At 43.9% G+C, this 18,849-nt stretch overlaps 1 protein-coding gene and 13 non-coding genes across 14 annotated transcripts in view; 4 read left to right on the forward strand and 10 right to left on the reverse strand.

Moving 5' to 3' along the window:
• The window catches only part of LOC147837713 (uncharacterized), a 977,861-nt gene that overhangs the window by 513,059 nt on the left and 445,953 nt on the right, over positions 1–18,849 (forward strand). The gene's annotated exons all lie outside the window — the stretch shown is intronic.
• Positions 849–921, reverse strand: trnaf-gaa (transfer RNA phenylalanine (anticodon GAA)). Its single transcript has one exon. It is a non-coding gene; the product is annotated as a tRNA-Phe (tRNA).
• On the reverse strand, positions 1,010–1,083 carry trnai-aau (transfer RNA isoleucine (anticodon AAU)). The gene has a single exon. It is a non-coding gene; the product is annotated as a tRNA-Ile (tRNA).
• trnaf-gaa (transfer RNA phenylalanine (anticodon GAA)) lies at positions 11,707–11,779 on the reverse strand. Its single transcript has one exon. It is a non-coding gene; the product is annotated as a tRNA-Phe (tRNA).
• Positions 11,868–11,941, reverse strand: trnai-aau (transfer RNA isoleucine (anticodon AAU)). Its single transcript has one exon. It is a non-coding gene; the product is annotated as a tRNA-Ile (tRNA).
• Positions 13,871–13,943, reverse strand: trnaf-gaa (transfer RNA phenylalanine (anticodon GAA)). The gene has a single exon. It is a non-coding gene; the product is annotated as a tRNA-Phe (tRNA).
• Positions 14,032–14,105, reverse strand: trnai-aau (transfer RNA isoleucine (anticodon AAU)). The gene has a single exon. It is a non-coding gene; the product is annotated as a tRNA-Ile (tRNA).
• Positions 14,361–14,433, forward strand: trnaa-agc (transfer RNA alanine (anticodon AGC)). The gene has a single exon. It is a non-coding gene; the product is annotated as a tRNA-Ala (tRNA).
• trnaf-gaa (transfer RNA phenylalanine (anticodon GAA)) lies at positions 16,035–16,107 on the reverse strand. The gene has a single exon. It is a non-coding gene; the product is annotated as a tRNA-Phe (tRNA).
• Positions 16,196–16,269, reverse strand: trnai-aau (transfer RNA isoleucine (anticodon AAU)). Its single transcript has one exon. It is a non-coding gene; the product is annotated as a tRNA-Ile (tRNA).
• On the forward strand, positions 16,525–16,597 carry trnaa-agc (transfer RNA alanine (anticodon AGC)). Its single transcript has one exon. It is a non-coding gene; the product is annotated as a tRNA-Ala (tRNA).
• Positions 18,199–18,271, reverse strand: trnaf-gaa (transfer RNA phenylalanine (anticodon GAA)). Its single transcript has one exon. It is a non-coding gene; the product is annotated as a tRNA-Phe (tRNA).
• On the reverse strand, positions 18,360–18,433 carry trnai-aau (transfer RNA isoleucine (anticodon AAU)). Its single transcript has one exon. It is a non-coding gene; the product is annotated as a tRNA-Ile (tRNA).
• On the forward strand, positions 18,689–18,761 carry trnaa-agc (transfer RNA alanine (anticodon AGC)). Its single transcript has one exon. It is a non-coding gene; the product is annotated as a tRNA-Ala (tRNA).

Below are 18,849 nucleotides of genomic sequence, written 5' to 3' on the forward strand. Positions count from 1 at the left end.
CTCCTTAGACACGTAAGTTATTGTTGTCGAGCGTCGCGTACACTGTTAATCCACACGTGAACCAGCTGAGCTCTCACAGAGAGAAAATGAAAACGAAACTTAATGGCAGCAAACTATTAAACAACACTTCACGCTTGTTTTGCCAACACAACGTGGCGTCTCTGTGGCGTTAACACGGTGACGCTAATGAATATTAATGAAGTTGCACAATAGAGCGCGCTGATTGGTTTGACCCAAGCCTTACTCATGCATTAATGCATCACACTGTAAGACGTAATAAGACTCACTCTGGCACAGACGTCCAGTCTGCACGCTGGAATACACGCTATTATGTCATGACCGTGACGCAGCTTCAAAAATTCGTTTCAAACAGGAAGTACGAATTTGCTTGAAATAACGCAATAACAACCAATTTACACTTTTTAGTGAAATAAAGGTGTCCTAATAGTGTTTTTAGCAGTGTGGGACACATATACGACTGTCAACAGCTCAAAAAATGTGTTTTGGTGTTTCGTGACCCTTTAAGACTTTATAGTGAAACTTCTTACGTCAGCTTTGCCGGTTCCTGTCTAGTGATTATCATTGCAACCCTTCAGAAGCCCTATCAAGTCACAGTTTTCTTTTAGTCAATGGCGTGTCCGCAGTGGGACATCAAAGCGCTAAACATATTGAAGATTGCTGTCGATTAGGCCATTGGAATCATCACCAGAAGCGACGTGACCGTCTGGGAGGAAGATGGCGTTTTGGTCAAGTGGAAGCAGGTGGACTTAAGTGTGAAGCAGCTAGGCTTTTTGAGTGACTTTCGGTTCCCTGACCCTCATGCCAAAAACTGAACGTCAACGCTGCTTTGCCGAAACCCGGGATTGAACCAGAGACCTTTAGATCTTCAGTCCAACGCTCTCCCAACTGAGCTATTTCGGCTGTCTTGTCTCAACTGCTCTGCAGCATGGATGTCGGTGAGACCTAGCAGAGCTCTTGAATGCGTCTGAGGCACAGGAGGGTAAAAGTTTGGCCAGTACGGGTATCGAACCCGCGACCTTGGCGTTATTAGCACCACGCTCTAACCAGCTGAGCTAACCGGCCACTTTCTGCACACTAACATAGAAATCCAGGGCACTGCCAATGTGGAGTGATTTAGGGATAACTCGTCATTCGGCATGCAGGACTCCTCACACGTTCCCTGGAGCAGGACCGGGTAGGACCTTTTGAAAAAAGCATGCTATTCCAAGCAATTTGACGAATACATATCAAGCAGGGCAAAGGGGCCACCGCAGAGCAGATGTGGTCTTTTTTTTCTTTTTTGATTACGTCAAAAATAGCCAAATTTTTTTCCAGCGAGGGGAATTAGCTCAAATGGTAGAGCGCTCGCTTAGCATAGGAAGGGGCCCAATCTTCTCGCTCACTCGCAAGCGAACAAGTCGCAAAAAACGGAAAAATGCGACAAATTTCGCTTGCAGTAGTGTTCGTGGCTTTGTGACTGTGCATAATGTGGTATTTTGGTTGCATATTGCATGTCATTCTAAATGTCATTTTTTGCGTGCTGGATTCGAACACACGATCTGTGTAACACAATATCCAATCAGTGTCGGTTTCAGCGGAGCCAATCAGCTGCGCTCTTGTTGAAATTTTACTGACGTAACACAGCCAATTATATTGATATTACTATTATGTGGATATTGTTCTTAAAAAGCTTATTACGTTAATTAAAAACGAATGAAAATGTTTCAATTAAACATTTATGCATGCTTATGTATATATAAGTATTATATATATATATATATATATATATATATATATATATATATATATATATATATATATATATATGTATATGTATTTATAAATATATATATATATATATATATATATATATATATTATATTTCTTTATGTAATAATAACTTTAAATGAATGCACACAAAAACAAGTAATATGCAAAATGGTTTATTAAAATGAATACAAATATATATAAATTGTAAAACAATGTAAAAAAACTAAATAAAAACATATCTTAATATATAAACTATATAATATACAATAAATAAAAACAATACTATATATATTTATTTATTATGCACATATAATATATTAAAACAATACTATATATAAATATATTTATTTATTATACACAATATATAAAAACAATACTCTCTATATATATTTATTTTTATACACACAATATATTAAACAATAATATGAATAAATAATAAAATGCAAGAGTGGGGGCACGTAATATATAAAATATAGTTTTTAAGCAATGTATAAAATGTTATTTTTTTAAGAAATATAAATATATTTTTACATAAAATGCACACAAATTTTAAATAAGTACACACAAGACAAAATAAGAGTGGGCCTATGTAATATAAAAGTCTATAAAGTCTATAAAGTGCTACTTTAAAAGGCTACATATTAACACACAAAAATTAAATAAAATGAGGGAAAGAGAGAGTACCCATGTAACATTTACAAATATATATACAGCAATTTGTACTTTATTCTGGAGCCGGAGTTTGTCCTTTATTTTGCTGGCGCTGTTCTGCCAACCAGTCCTCTAAGGATTTGCCATTTGAAGTTTGCAGACAAAATGTGGCATTACCAAATCGGCTATGGCCAAACTCCTTAGTCTTGGGTTGCCCACATTTGCTGCAAACATTAAAAGTAACCGCACGCACATACTTCCTTTTGTGGACTCCACTTTCCTTCTCCTGTTCCCGTCTGCGCCTGTTCCTCTGGGTGTAACGGGACACAGGAACAGCAGGCGCAGGTGGAGCAGGTGCAGGTGGAGGAACAGCAGGTGCAGGTGGAGCAGGTGCAGGTGGAGGAACAGCAGGTGCAGGTGGAGCAACAGCAGGTGCAGGTGAAGCTGGGACTGCACTGGATGTTGGTGCAGCAAATGATGGAATCACCATTGACACACTCATGTCTGGGTTAAAAACAAGTGTGCCAAACAATGATCCAGGTCCTGAAATGGGCTTCACAACACCTGGTGCTGTGGGGGGTGGTGCAATGGGGCACACCGTGCTGGGGGCCGGTGGAAAGGAGCACACCGTGGTGGGGGCAGACACAATGGTGCGCACTGTGGTGGGGGCCGGCGCAATAGGGCGCACTGTGGTGGAGGCTGGTATGATGGGGCACACTGTGGTGGAGGCTGGCGAGATGGGGCGCACTGTGGTGAAGGTCGGTGTGACGGGGCACACCATGGTAGGGGCCGGTGCAATGTGGCAGACTGTGGTGGGGGTTGGCGCGATGGGGCATACCGTCGTGGGGGCCGGTGGGAAGGAGCACACCGTGGTGGCATCTGGCAGGAAAGAGCAAACTGTGGTGGTTGCTGAAGCAGACTTTCGTCCAGGTCGAAGAAGAGGTGCCTGTCCTTCTTTATTTGGAGGAAAAACAAACTGGTGTTTGGGGCCTGATGTTGACGGTGCCTCGTCCAATTTTTCCCTCGGCAAAGGAAGCTGCGTATCTGCCACAGCAATTGGATTAAGTGGAGTCAGTCCCTGAGTGAGTACACTCATTTCCTGATCCTTTTGCCTCCGTTGAAACCTGATAATAAATGATATGTATTATTCATATATATTAATTTAGAAATATTCAGGTAATTTAAAGAAAATAATGTGCTTTGCTTACCACTGAATGAGCGTCTTCTGGTTTAGCTCAAAAAGCTGGATCACTGTTTCATCCATTAGCCTGCGACTGCCAAGCACCAGATCCCGGATGTGGTGGTAATCGGTCAGTATTTTAGACCACCTGGGGGTGCGAACACCAGCCTTCTTGGAAGTGGACTTGTGTACGGCACACAGCTTTGTACAAATGGCCTCAACCAAGCGGCTGGTGCTAGGCCACTGTGCTGGACCCCCAGGATGTCCAATCAGACAACGTTTGACGCTCTCCACACCTGGAGTGACTCCGGAGCGCTTTGGTGCCTTAAAGCGCCCATGCGTCAGCTGAGGCTGATGTCGAGGCTGGTAGTTGATGCGCTGTTTATCAACATCCAGGAGAGCTGTCCACAGCTGGATGGCCTCTGTCACCTGCAGGTCAGTGAGGTAAGGAGCCTCACGAAGACCTACCAAATAAGCAGCCAGATCCTGGACCTTGTCCCACCCAGCAATGCCATCAGGTCCAATGACTACTCCCTGGTAAATACAGAATAAATTTAGTATATGTGGAATAAAAAAAGACTAAATCAAATTAAGTTCTTAATGTATCTTACCTGAGCCTCAACAGAGAGACTGTCTCCAGAGTCGGATGGCTGTGACGGCACTGAGGGGGCTCGGCTAGGAAGCTGTCCTTCTCCACCAGCTGATGTGGACGGCTCAGCCAGTGATGCTGGGGACTGAGGCAGAGGCGAAGATGAGGGGCTGTTTCTGAGATCACGGCAGGGGTCATCCTCATACAGCACTGGAACTGTGATGTCCTCCATGATCTCCTCCTCAAACCCCTCATCTTGTAGATCCTCGTCATCTACTTCCTCCACCAGCCTGTCTTCCTCCTCTGGGTTCTGGAGCACCGGAGTCAGGGTTTTGCCGGTCTGGCTGTAAAGGTACTCTATTCCCAGCAATTCACCTTAAAGAATAAAACAATTAAAAAAAAACATATATTAAATAAAACTAATAATAAAGTAAATATTTAGATAAACATTTTGTGAAGTACATTAAAGCTTAATAAATCACTTATATAACAACTAGTTAATGAATTTCTTGCCTGTATATGCTCCAGGAGGGTGATAACGGTTATCCCAGGGCTTCCCTAAGACTGCTCGGCTAAGCCTGTCCACAGCCTCTCTCATGGCACTGCCATATGACCGTATGGAGGATGCTCCTTTTATGGTGCTTTCCATCCGGTCATCATTCCAGCGCATCAAGCCCTCAAGGAGATAGGCTTGAAAATGCGCATCACTGGCACTGGTCCCTGGAAATTAAAATAGTTAAAAATATGTGAAGAATTAATTAACATGTTATTAGGTTATGTACTAACATTAAAATTATTGTCATTATAAACAGAGTTACTTGTCAGGCAAGACAGCTTTGTCAATGCTGATAACATCACAAATGTTATTTAAATGTTTAATAATGTTATATTAAAGCAATGGAAGTTATCACAGTGCTTATATGTTTTACAAAATAAAACAATCCAAATGTATGTAATACCTGGAATAAAACGGTTTAGGTGGAGGTGGAAGGACTCCAAAGATGTAGAGCCACGGGCACACCTGTAACAACACAGCTCCACACTGCCTTTCTTCAGTGTCCCTGTCTTCATGTACAGTGGAAAGTTCTCTGGGTCTTGAATGCACTGTATATGCTTCTGCTGTTCCTTCCATATCTGCTGGATCCGTTCGTGGTCCAGCAGAGGAACACCCAGAGTGTCCTTCCCATGCTCGCTGTCAAAATGGTCCAACAGCTTTCCAATCAGACAGGTGGTCTCCTCCACACCTCTGGTCCTCCTACGGCAGTGCAGTGCTAGCTCCCTCCGGTTTATGCGAGCACTGAGAGCCGTTTGTGAAATGTGGCCAGTCTTTTTTGCCGCCAGCTCACCTTCCTTTGCCTGGCGAAGAGCGGCCACATCTTCTGGATCCCACTGAAAGATGCACGTGGACAGACGTGCCATGAAGATGCCGTAGAGCGGATGAGCTTCTGTCGTGACACCTGCAGCAAACCGGCGCATAAAATGCCAGATGTCAAGGCGCACTTCAAGCTCATCCCACTCCCGAAACATGATCTTCACCGGAGACTGGCCGTGCTGACTGCAGCAATCTCTGTCCACGTACATTACTTTCGGGGCTGCCTCTCCTGCCTCCCGGTAACGCTTCATCAGCCCGGCCGCCATTGGGTCCAGTCCATGACCCTCGGCAGCTGACAGCACAGAGACAAGGACTTGACCGTGTTCGTTCCCCACATTAGTGCACCAGGCAGCTGTTCCCGCAGCAGCACCTGCAAGTTTCTTTGTGATCTATTAGGAAAAATAAAACTGTGTTAAATATGTACGCACACATATCCATATCTGGCAAATGTCTGGATATAAACATACCTTTTTTGTGGAGTCCATCTTTAGAACACAGCCAAAGACGGAGGTGATTTTGGCTTTGACCTCGTGCAGTCGCCCCAGAACATCCCTGGCATAGACGGCTAACAGCCACTTAGGTTTGGGTATGGCAGGTAAGAGGGGAGGCTCAGCAAACACAGGAGGTTGCACAAGGGAGGACCTTGTGAATGGTTCACAGGCAGTCAGGTACTGCAAGACTCGCTGTGTCCATGCCTCACTGTGTTGCTCCATCAGCTTTTTGAAAAGCTGAGTCACACTGTTGCCCAGTGTCCTCTCCCTCATCATCCTAACTACCCGGTTGTCACATGAGTATCTAAGGAAACAACATTATAATCAGGGAAATGCTTTGTTTGCTAAAAATTAACACAATTAAAATATTGGCATTATGAATTACCTGTATGTCAGCAAAGCTGGGAACTGACTACGGTGGCCAATATCCAGCTGTCCTAAGATGTCCTCGGACCAGGCAGGATACTTCTTTTTGCACCGCTTGCACTCCAGATACTCAGTGGCAAGGTCGTACCAGCCGTCGATGTCGAGGACCTTGCGCACCGTGCGGTAAATTCCAGCAGCTGTTAGTCTGTGCTTACCGCAGCTTAGGCGAACACAGACAAGTGGAAACAACCACATCTTCAGCGGCATCCACAGAAAAAGTGGTCGGCAGAAGAAGAGGTCAGGAGAGGCAGGTGGCTGCGTGTTAATTAGAGGGGGCTGGGGAGGATACCACCAAAGCTTCAGCTGGGACACTAGCTCTGGCTTGCCGGTTTTTAAGTTTGTTTTAAATACCGTGTTCCGGATCCACTCATGCTGGAAAGGGGGAAGCTGATCTTTCCAGTGAACAGGAAGCTCAACTGGTGGCTGATGATGTTGAAGATCTGGTGTTTTTGCTGTTTCCGCTGATGGAGACGGATTGGCACAGGCCTCTGAGTGAATAGTAACAAACAATTTATGGTTAACAATATTATGATGACTGTTGCTTTTGATAGTAAGGTGCCACAAATTATGCCCATGAACAGCCAGTGAAGCAATAGTTTTGGATAAGTATTATTATTAATATGGGTATACTTAGAAATACAAGATAAGAGAATGGTACTGTTAGAAAGCAAAGAAATTAGTGTGCACTTTATTGATGAAAGGGATATGGAATTAACACAATTCTCTGCGAATGAGAATCATATGAAATGGAGTAAGTAAAATGAGGCATGATTAGTATAAATTATTGAAGCACAAAGACATGAAGCATGCACACAGATACAGTAAGGAAAAACTGCTCAGCTGATAATGACAGCAATGAATCACCACCATCTAAGAGAGTGAGTGAGAAGAGCAAGCGACGTGGAAAAGTTATCTGATGAATGTTCAATAATGATTAGTTCGGAAACGCAAATAAATACACTGAAACCTTTGAACATCCTTAAGGTTTTGAAGAAGTGCACTCAAAGAATGCATCCCGCTTGAGGCATGATGTGACAACTCTGTACTGTAGATAAAAATTTTATTCATTATTTTTTGTAAAAAAAAATACTTAGTGTGTTTTCACAAAATATTCTTATAACATTTTCATTTGTGTCGTGTGCCACACCTGCAAAGAGCTGTGCTTCACATTGTGATGCAGCAAACACCAGTTCTTCATCATCTTCAGCTGTGGATCTGGAAGTGCCTGGAGCATAAATCTTATATTTACAATATTACTGTAAAAAATACACACAGCCAAATGTACAATACGATGGTGCTTACTTACCAGTAGTAAAAAGCTGCCTTTGGGCCATACGTTTGGCTGGGGGTTCTGCTGTAGGAGGAGATACAGTGGACTGCAGTTTTGGATCTGGAAACAGAAAGTTTGACATAACAATAAATAAACACATATATAACTGCTGTTGGGATAATTCTGTATCATGCTCAGTATTCACTCTCCTACTTACAGGGTTTGACAGGTGACATCAGTTTTTTTGCCAGCTGTGAAGGAGACAAGTGCTTGCCCCTTGCCAACAGCGATTTCACAGTGGCAGTCTGCTGTACACCTGTTTGGATGGCTGCAGGTGGAGGAGCAGGGACACTGGATGCTGCAGGTGGAGGTGCAGAGACACTGGATGCTGCAGGTGGAGGTGCAGAGGCAGCAGCAGAAGCCAGTCTTTTCAGGACATACGTCTTGAAAAGTGCCATGTTGGTTTTTGGCCTGGCATCTGCCTTAACCAGGTACCTGATGAGGGCTTGGGCCTCCTTGCTCTGGTCCTCAAACACATCTTTCATGGACCGGCCCTTAAAGTCACCAAACTCCACCATCAAGCACCCTGTATCTCCTTTTGCCCTGGCTTCTGCTTGCATTTCCTGTTTCCTCTGGTACTTCTCTACTTCTTCTGCAATCTCCCTGATGGAGGAAGTGTACTGAAGAAACAGGTGTTTGTTTTCTGACAAGGGTGTTGTCTGCAGCTTCTCATCAGAAATGCTAAGCACCAGGTACACCGCATACCCCAGAGCATGCTCTAGGAGCCATCTAAATCTTTGGCCCTGGTACTTGCCAAACTGAATCTTGCAGTGAGCCAGAACTAAAAACTGGTCACTGGAGTCTCCACCATTGCTGCTGACGAAAGCAGTGGCCTCTGCCAGCACCTCTTCCTTGGGTTTGGCCCTTCCAGACTCCCTGCTTACAAGGCGCTCTGCCTCTGCAGATGGCCCCAAGAGGAGTCTGCTTGATGTCGCTGATTGGCGCCGGAAAATCGGGTATGCATACATTTTTCTGACAAAAAAAAAAAACATTAGAGAGAACATTACCTAGAGCAATCAGAAAGATACATTTACATTAAGTGTGAAACAATAATTTAACAAGGTAGATAATCCATATTATTGCAGTAGTAAATATGACCATGACCATAAAATGGACTTCTGGTGAATTTTCTACACATATGCCTAATATATGCATGGTAGTACAACTTAAAATCCATATAAATAAATGAGAAACAACAGAAATTAAAACATTAAGTTATAATATACACATTAAACTCTTAAGTCTTTACATTATGACTTTTATAAATAAAATGTTTGTACTTCAGCTATTTAATATAACTATTCTCTTGTGTAATATAGCTGAAAACACAAGTAATAAAAAAAACAAAATACAATATATGCTTATAATATTTTTACAATAGAATTATAAAATACAATACAATTTAATTACTAAATATATATCATATATTGTCATAAACAAGTGTTAAACTCAAATGTTTTTAAAGTTTGTGCAGTCGTCTTTATAAATATAACTTTGTTTTACCTAAAATAGAATTATTTTAAAATTATAGAATTATTTGCTAAATTAAATGTTTAAGAAAAAACTGTTTAACTCTGTATTTCATGCAATTACATTATAAGTAACTGTAACTGTACATTTAAGTACAGTAACGTTAACTTTTTAGAGTGTACACCGCGATTATAGGGCCCAATATTGCTAGGTCGAATGGGGGCATTATTATTCTAAACAAATATCAGAAAATTTTGTTTAATCGTTTAACCAAATGGCGATGATTCCACCTTTTCTGATCACTAGCGACATGTTGCTCTGTATTTATCATGGGAAACATTACCGTTTTACAAGTTATAAAGAAAACATCTGTTATAACGTTAACTTGCTGTCGATTGTAACTTATTATTTAACAGAAATACACACAGTATAATAAACTAATAATAAACTAATAATAAAGTAGTGTTACATCTGGCTTACCTGATTCAAAGATGACGATTATAATAAAAGCGTCGTGTGATTGGTCAAAAGTAAGCCATCGAGGAGAAACGCGATTGGTCAAACATACGTCACAGCAAAAAGAAATGCGATTGGTCAAAAGTAAGCCACTGAAGTGAAACGCGATTGGTCGAAATGACGTCAGCGCAAAGACAAACGTGATTGGTCAAAAGTAAGCCACAGGGGTTAAACTCTATTGGTCAAAAGTAAGCCACCGAGGTGAGACGTGATTGGCTCATGTGGGCTTACTTTGGGCTTACTTTGGCTCTGTAGACGGGATGCTGCAGGCGCAAGCGAGAGGTAGCGGGATCGATGCCCGCATTCTCCACATGAATCTCCGCATCTGTTTTCATGCCTTTCACACTGGCTTTCATTGCATACCTGGTTGCACCTTAAAGGGCCATGAAACCCCCTCGTTTCAGCAGGGTGTTTTCACACCTCTACTTTGGAAAAAGTCAGAAAAGTGGGCGTGTCCAGCTCTGTTTAGGGGGGAGTGTCGGAGGAACTAAAGTGGGATGGTGTGGGAGTGTCTATTTGGGCACGCGCGAGTTTCAGTCAAAATACACACACATGAGAAAGTGATGGTGTTTAACCTACATGGACATCTGTAGTCGAATTATTTGCCAAATTATTAAATGTTGGACTTTAACAGCAGTTTGGCTCTTTCAATCAGGGAATTAATTCATGCCCCTCGCGACAAACGCGATATTTGATTCGAGGATCTGCTCTAAGCGTGTATTTTTTCATGCAATGTTTGATACCGCACGGCGAATGAGAGAAAAAAAAAACTCTGCATTTCCCGGAAACTTAGATGCTCTCGGCAGGTAGCGTCAGAAAGCCGCGTGTGTTATTCCGGTCACAAAATGCCGTGCTATGTTTGCACTCAGTGCAATAGTTAACTTAATTCGATACCAACAAACTGAATAAACAAAGAGCACTGGTCGCTCACTTACCAAATCTGTAGAGACAGGACAATCACCAGCAACTAGAGCCGCGTCTTTATGAAGAGGAGACTAACGTTACAAGCGAATCCGGATTTCAGCGTTTGCAGATGAGAACAGCTCTCAGGTAAACAATGTTCCTCCTTAGACACGTAAGTTATTGTTGTCGAGCGTCGCGTACACTGTTAATCCACACGTGAACCAGCTGAGCTCTCACAGAGAGAAAATGAAAACGAAACTTAATGGCAGCAAACTATTAAACAAAACTTCACGCTTGTTTTGCCAACACAACGTGGCGTCTCTGTGGCGTTAACACGGTGACGCTAATGAATATTAATGAAGTTGCACAATAGAGCGCGCTGATTGGTTTGACCCAAGCCTTACTCATGCATTAATGCATCACACTGTAAGACGTAATAAGATTCACTCTGGCACAGACGTCCAGTCTGCACGCTGGAATACACGCTATTATGTCATGACCGTGACGCAGCTTCAAAAATTCGTTTCAAACAGGAAGTACGAATTTGCTTGAAATAACGCAATAACAACCAATTTACACTTTTTAGTGAAATATAGGTGTCCTAATAGTGTTTTTAGCAGTGTGGGACACATATACGACTGTCAACAGCTCAAAAAATGTGTTTTGGTGTTTCGTGACCCTTTAAGACTTTATAGTGAAACTTCTCACGTCAGCTTTGCCGGTTCCTGTCTAGTGATTATCATTGCAACCCTTCAGAAGCCCTATCAAGTCACAGTTTTCTTTTAGTCAATGGCGTGTCCGCAGTGGGACATCAAAGCGCTAAACATATTGAAGATTGCTGTCGATTAGGCCATTGGAATCATCACCAGAAGCGACGTGACCGTCTGGGAGGAAGATGGCGTTTTGGTCAAGTGGAAGCAGGTGGACTTAAGTGTGAAGCAGCTAGGCTTTTTGAGTGACTTTCGGTTCCCTGACCCTCATGCCAAAAACTGAACGTCAACGCTGCTTTGCCGAAACCCGGGATTGAACCAGGGACCTTTAGATCTTCAGTCTAACGCTCTCCCAACTGAGCTATTTCGGCTGTCTTGTCTCAACTGCTCTGCAGCATGGATTTTGGTGAGACCTAGCAGAGCTCTTGAATGCGTCTGAGGCACAGGAGGGTAAAAGTTTGGCCAGTACGGGTATCGAACCCGCGACCTTGGCGTTATTAGCACCACGCTCTAACCAGCTGAGCTAACCGGCCACTTTCTGCACACTAACATAGAAATCCAGGGCACTGCCAATGTGGAGTGATTTAGGGATAACTCGTCATTCGGCATGCAGGACTCCTCACACGTTCCCTGGAGCAGGACCGGGTAGGACCTTTTGAAAAAAGCATGCTATTCCAAGCAATTTGACGAATACATATCAAGCAGGGCAAAGGGGCCACCGCAGAGCAGATGTGGTCTTTTTTTTCTTTTTTGATTACGTCAAAAATAGCCAAATTTTTTTCCAGCGAGGGGAATTAGCTCAAATGGTAGAGCGCTCGCTTAGCATGAGAGAGGTAGCGGGATCGATGCCCGCATTCTCCACATGAATCTCCGCATCTGTTTTCATGCCTTTCACACTGGCTTTCATTGCATACCTGGTTGCACCTTAAAGGGCCATGAAACCCCCTCGTTTCAGCAGGGTGTTTTCACACCTCTACTTTGGAAAAAGTCAGAAAAGTGGGCGTGTCCAGCTCTGTTTAGGGGGGAGTGTCGGAGGAACTAAAGTGGGATGGTGTGGGAGTGTCTATTTGGGCACGCGCGAGTTTCAGTCAAAATACACACACATGAGAAAGTGATGGTGTTTAACCTACATGGACATCTGTAGTCGAATTATTTGCCAAATTATTAAATGTTGGACTTTAACAGCAGTTTGGCTCTTTCAATCAGGGAATTAATTCATGCCCCTCGCGACAAACGCGATATTTGATTCGAGGATCTGCTCTAAGCATGTATTTTTTCATGCAATGTTTGATACCGCACGGCGAATGAGAGAAAAAAAAAACTCTGCATTTCCCGGAAACTTAGATGCTCTCGGCAGGTAGCGTCAGAAAGCCGCGTGTGTTATTCCGGTCACAAAATGCCGTGCTATGTTTGCACTCAGTGCAATAGTTAACTTAATTCGATACCAACAAACTGAATAAACAAAGAGCACTGGTCGCTCACTTACCAAATCTGTAGAGACAGGACAATCACCAGCAACTAGAGCCGCGTCTTTATGAAGAGGAGACTAACGTTACAAGCGAATCCGGATTTCAGCGTTTGCAGATGAGAACAGCTCTCAGGTAAACAATGTTCCTCCTTAGACACGTAAGTTATTGTTGTCGAGCGTCGCGTACACTGTTAATCCACACGTGAACCAGCTGAGCTCTCACAGAGAGAAAATGAAAACGAAACTTAATGGCAGCAAACTATAAAACAACACTTCACGCTTGTTTTGCCAACACAACGTGGCGTCTCTGTGGCGTTAACACGGTGACGCTAATGAATATTAATGAAGTTGCACAATAGAGCGCGCTGATTGGTTTGACCCAAGCCTTACTCATGCATTAATGCATCACACTGTAAGACGTAATAAGACTCACTCTTTCACAGACGTCCAGTCTGCACGCTGGAATACACGCTATTATGTCATGACCGTGACGCAGCTTCAAAAATTCGTTTCAAACAGGAAGTACGAATTTGCTTGAAATAACGCAAAAACAACCAATTTACACTTTTTAGTGAAATATAGGTGTCCTAATAGTGTTTTTAGCAGTGTGGGACACATATACGACTGTCAACAGCTCAAAAAATGTGTTTTGGTGTTTCGTGACCCTTTAAGACTTTATAGTGAAACTTCTTACGTCAGCTTTGCCGGTTCCTGTCTAGTGATTATCATTGCAACCCTTCAGAAGCCCTATCAAGTCACAGTTTTCTTTTAGTCAATGGCGTGTCCGCAGTGGGACATCAAAGCGCTAAACATATTGAAGATTGCTGTCGATTAGGCCATTGGAATCATCACCAGAAGCGACGTGACCGTCTGGGAGGAAGATGGCGTTTTGGTCAAGTGGAAGCAGATGGACTTAAGTGTGAAGCAGCTAGGCTTTTTGAGTGACTTTCGGTTCCCTGACCCTCATGCCAAAAACTGAACGTCAACGCTGCTTTGCCGAAACCCGGGATTGAACCAGGGACCTTTAGATCTTCAGTCTAACGCTCTCCCAACTGAGCTATTTCGGCTGTCTTGTCTCCACTGCTCTGCAGCATGGATGTCGGTGAGACCTAGCAGAGCTCTTGAATGCGTCTGAGGCACAGGAGGGTAAAAGTTTGGCCAGTACGGGTATCGAACCCGCGACCTTGGCGTTATTAGCACCACGCTCTAACCAGCTGAGCTAACCGGCCACTTTCTGCACACTAACATAGAAATCCAGGGCACTGCCAATGTGGAGTGATTTAGGGATAACTCGTCATTCGGCATGCAGGACTCCTCACACGTTCCCTGGAGCAGGACCGGGTAGGACCTTTTGAAAAAAGCATGCTATTCCAAGCAATTTGACGAATACATATCAAGCAGGGCAAAGGGGCCACCGCAGAGCAGATGTGGTCTTTTTTTTCTTTTTTGATTACGTCAAAAATAGCCAAATTTTTTTCCAGCGAGGGGAATTAGCTCAAATGGTAGAGCGCTCGCTTAGCATGCGAGAGGTAGCGGGATCGATGCCCGCATTCTCCACATGAATCTCCGCATCTGTTTTCATGCCTTTCACACTGGCTTTCATTGCATACCTGGTTGCACCTTAAAGGGCCATGAAACCCCCTCGTTTCAGCAGGGTGTTTTCACACCTCTACTTTGGAAAAAGTCAGAAAAGTGGGCGTGTCCAGCTCTGTTTAGGGGGGAGTGTCGGAGGAACTAAAGTGGGATGGTGTGGGAGTGTCTATTTGGGCACGCGCGAGTTTCAGTCAAAATACACACACATGAGAAAGTGATGGTGTTTAACCTACATGGACATCTGTAGTCGAATTATTTGCCAAATTATTAAATGTTGGACTTTAACAGCAGTTTGGCTCTTTCAATCAGGGAATTAATTCATGCCCCTCGCGACAAACGCGATATTTGATTCGAGGATCTGCTCTAAGCGTGTATTTTTTCATGCAATGTTTGATACCGCACGGCGAATGAGAGAAAAAAAAAACTCTGCATTTCCCGGAAACTTAGATGCTCTCGGCAGGTAGCGTCAGAAAGCCGCGTGTGTTATTCCGGTCACAAAATGCCGTGCTATGTTTGCACTCAGTGCAATAGTTAACTTAATTCGATACCAACAAACTGAATAAACAAAGAGCACTGGTCGCTCACTTACCAAATCTGTAGAGACAGGACAATCACCAGCAACTAGAGCCGCGTCTTTATGAAGAGGAGACTAACGTTACAAGCGAATCCGGATTTCAGCGTTTGCAGATGAGAACAGCTCTCAGGTAAACAATGTTCCTCCTTAGACACGTAAGTTATTGTTGTCGAGCGTCGCGTACACTGTTAATCCACACGTGAACCAGCTGAGCTCTCACAGAGAGAAAATGAAAACGAAACTTAATGGCAGCAAACTATTAAACAACACTTCACGCTTGTTTTGCCAACACAACGTGGCGTCTCTGTGGCGTTAACACGGTGACGCTAATGAATATTAATGAAGTTGCACAATAGAGCGCGCTGATTGGTTTGACCCAAGCCTTACTCATGCATTAATGCATCACACTGTAAGACGTAATAAGACTCACTCTGGCACAGACGTCCAGTCTGCACGCTGGAATACACGCTATTATGTCATGACCGTGACGCAGCTTCAAAAATTCGTTTCAAACAGGAAGTACGAATTTGCTTGAAATAACGCAAAAACAACCAATTTACACTTTTTAGTGAAATATAGGTGTCCTAATAGTGTTTTTAGCAGTGTGGGACACATATACGACTGTCAACAGCTCAAAAAATGTGTTTTGGTGTTTCGTGACCCTTTAAGACTTTATAGTGAAACTTCTTACGTCAGCTTTGCCGGTTCCTGTCTAGTGATTATCATTGCAACCCTTCAGAAGCCCTATCAAGTCACAGTTTTCTTTTAGTCAATGGCGTGTCCGCAGTGGGACATCAAAGCGCTAAACATATTGAAGATTGCTGTCGATTAGGCCATTGGAATCATCACCAGAAGCGACGTGACCGTCTGGGAGGAAGATGGCGTTTTGGTCAAGTGGAAGCAGATGGACTTAAGTGTGAAGCAGCTAGGCTTTTTGAGTGACTTTCGGTTCCCTGACCCTCATGCCAAAAACTGAACGTCAACGCTGCTTTGCCGAAACCCGGGATTGAACCAGGGACCTTTAGATCTTCAGTCTAACGCTCTCCCAACTGAGCTATTTCGGCTGTCTTGTCTCCACTGCTCTGCAGCATGGATGTCGGTGAGACCTAGCAGAGCTCTTGAATGCGTCTGAGGCACAGGAGGGTAAAAGTTTGGCCAGTACGGGTATCGAACCCGCGACCTTGGCGTTATTAGCACCACGCTCTAACCAGCTGAGCTAACCGGCCACTTTCTGCACACTAACATAGAAATCCAGGGCACTGCCAATGTGAAGTGATTTAGGGATAACTCGTCATTCGGCATGCAGGACTCCTCACACGTTCCCTGGAGCAGGACCGGGTAGGACCTTTTGAAAAAAGCATGCTATTCCAAGCAATTTGACGAATACATATCAAGCAGGGCAAAGGGGCCACCGCAGAGCAGATGTGGTCTTTTTTTTCTTTTTTGATTACGTCAAAAATAGCCAAATTTTTTTCCAGCGAGGGGAATTAGCTCAAATGGTAGAGCGCTCGCTTAGCATGCGAGAGGTAGCGGGATCGATGCCCGCATTCTCCACATGAATCTCCGCATCTGTTTTCATGCCTTTCACACTGGCTTTCATTGCATACCTGGTTGCACCTTAAAGGGCCATGAAACCCCCTCGTTTCAGCAGGGTGTTTTCACACCTCTACTTTGGAAAAAGTCAGAAAAGTGGGCGTGTCCAGCTCTGTTTAGGGGGGAGTGTCGGAGGAACTAAAGTGGGATGGTGTGGGAGTGTCTATTTGGGCACGCGCGAGTTTCAGTCAAAATACACACACATGAGAAAGTGATGGTGTTTAACCTACATGGACATCTGTAGTCGAATTATTTGCCAAATTTTTAAATGTTGGACTTTAACAGCAGTTTGGCTCTTTCAATCAGGGAATTAATTCATGCCCCTCGCGACAAACGCGATATTTGATTCGAGGATCTGCTCTAAGCGTGTATTTTTTCATGCAATGTTTGATACCGCACGGCGAATGAGAGAAAAAAAAAACTCTGCATTTCCCGGAAACTTAGATGCTCTCGGCAGGTAGCGTCAGAAAGCCGCGTGTGTTATTCCGGTCACAAAATGCCGTGCTATGTTTGCACTCAGTGCAATAGTTAACTTAATTCGATACCAACAAACTGAATAAACAAAGAGCACTGGTCGCTCACTTACCAAATCTGTAGAGACAGGACAATCACCAGCAACTAGAGCCGCGTCTTTATGAAGAGGAGACTAACGTTACAAGCGAATCCGGATTTCAGCGTTTGCAGATGAGAACAGCTCTCAGGTAAACAATGTTCCTCCTTAGACACGTAAGTTATTGTTGTCGAGCGTCGCGTACACTGTTAATCCACACGTGAACCAGCTGAGCTCTCACAGAGAGAAAATGAAAACGAAACTTAATGGCAGCAAACTATTAAACAACACTTCACGCTTGTTTTGCCAACACAACGTGGCGTCTCTGTGGCGTTAACACGGTGACGCTAATGAATATTAATGAAGTTGCACAATAGAGCGCGCTGATTGGTTTGACCCAAGCCTTACTCATGCATTAATGCATCACACTGTAAGACGTAATAAGACTCACTCTGGCACAGACGTCCAGTCTGCACACTGAAATACACGCTATTATGTCATGACCGTGACGCAGCTTCAAAAATTCGTTTCAAACAGGAAGTACGAATTTGCTTGAAATAACGCAAAAACAACCAATTTACACTTTTTAGTGAAATATAGGTGTCCTAATAGTGTTTTTAGCAGTGTGGGACACATATACGACTGTCAACAGCTCAAAAAATGTGTTTTGGTGTTTCGTGACCCTTTAAGACTTTATAGTGAAACTTCTTACGTCAGCTTTGCCGGTTCCTGTCTAGTGATTATCATTGCAACCCTTCAGAAGCCCTATCAAGTCACAGTTTTCTTTTAGTCAATGGCGTGTCCGCAGTGGGACATCAAAGCGCTAAACATATTGAAGATTGCTGTCGATTAGGCCATTGGAATCATCACCAGAAGCGACGTGACCGTCTGGGAGGAAGATGGCGTTTTGGTCAAGTGGAAGCAGATGGACTTAAGTGTGAAGCAGCTAGGCTTTTTGAGTGACTTTCGGTTCCCTGACCCTCATGCCAAAAACTGAACGTCAACGCTGCTTTGCCGAAACCCGGGATTGAACCAGGGACCTTTAGATCTTCAGTCTAACGCTCTCCCAACTGAGCTATTTCGGCTGTCTTGTCTCCACTGCTCTGCAGCATGGATGTCGGTGAGACCTAGCAGAGCTCTTGAATGCGTCTGAGGCACAGGAGGGTAAAAGTTTGGCCAGTACGGGTATCGAACCCTCGACCTTGGCGTTATTAGCACCACGCTCTAACCAGCTGAGCTAACCGGCCACTTTCTGCACACTAACATAGAAATCCAGGGCACTGCCAATGTGGAGTGATTTAGGGATAACTCGTCATTCGGCATGCAGGACTCCTCACACGTTCCCTGGAGCAGGACCGGGTAGGACCTTTTGAAAAAAGCATGCTATTCCAAGCAATTTGACGAATACATATCAAGCAGGGCAAAGGGGCCACCGCAGAGCAGATGTGGTCTTTTTTTTCTTTTTTGATTACGTCAAAAATAGCCAAATTTTTTTCCAGCGAGGGGAATTAGCTCAAATGGTAGAGCGCTCGCTTAGCATGCGAGAGGTAGCGGGATCGATGCCCGCATTCTCCACATGAATCTCCGCATCTGTTTTCATGCCTTTCACACTGGCTTTCATTGCATACCTGGTTGCACCTTAAAGGGCCATGAAACCCCCTCG

This window comes from Danio rerio, chromosome 25 (assembly GCF_052040795.2).
Source record: "Danio rerio strain M-AB ecotype USA chromosome 25, GRCz13ab, whole genome shotgun sequence".
In the NCBI taxonomy this organism is placed as follows: domain Eukaryota; kingdom Metazoa; phylum Chordata; class Actinopteri; order Cypriniformes; family Danionidae; genus Danio; species Danio rerio.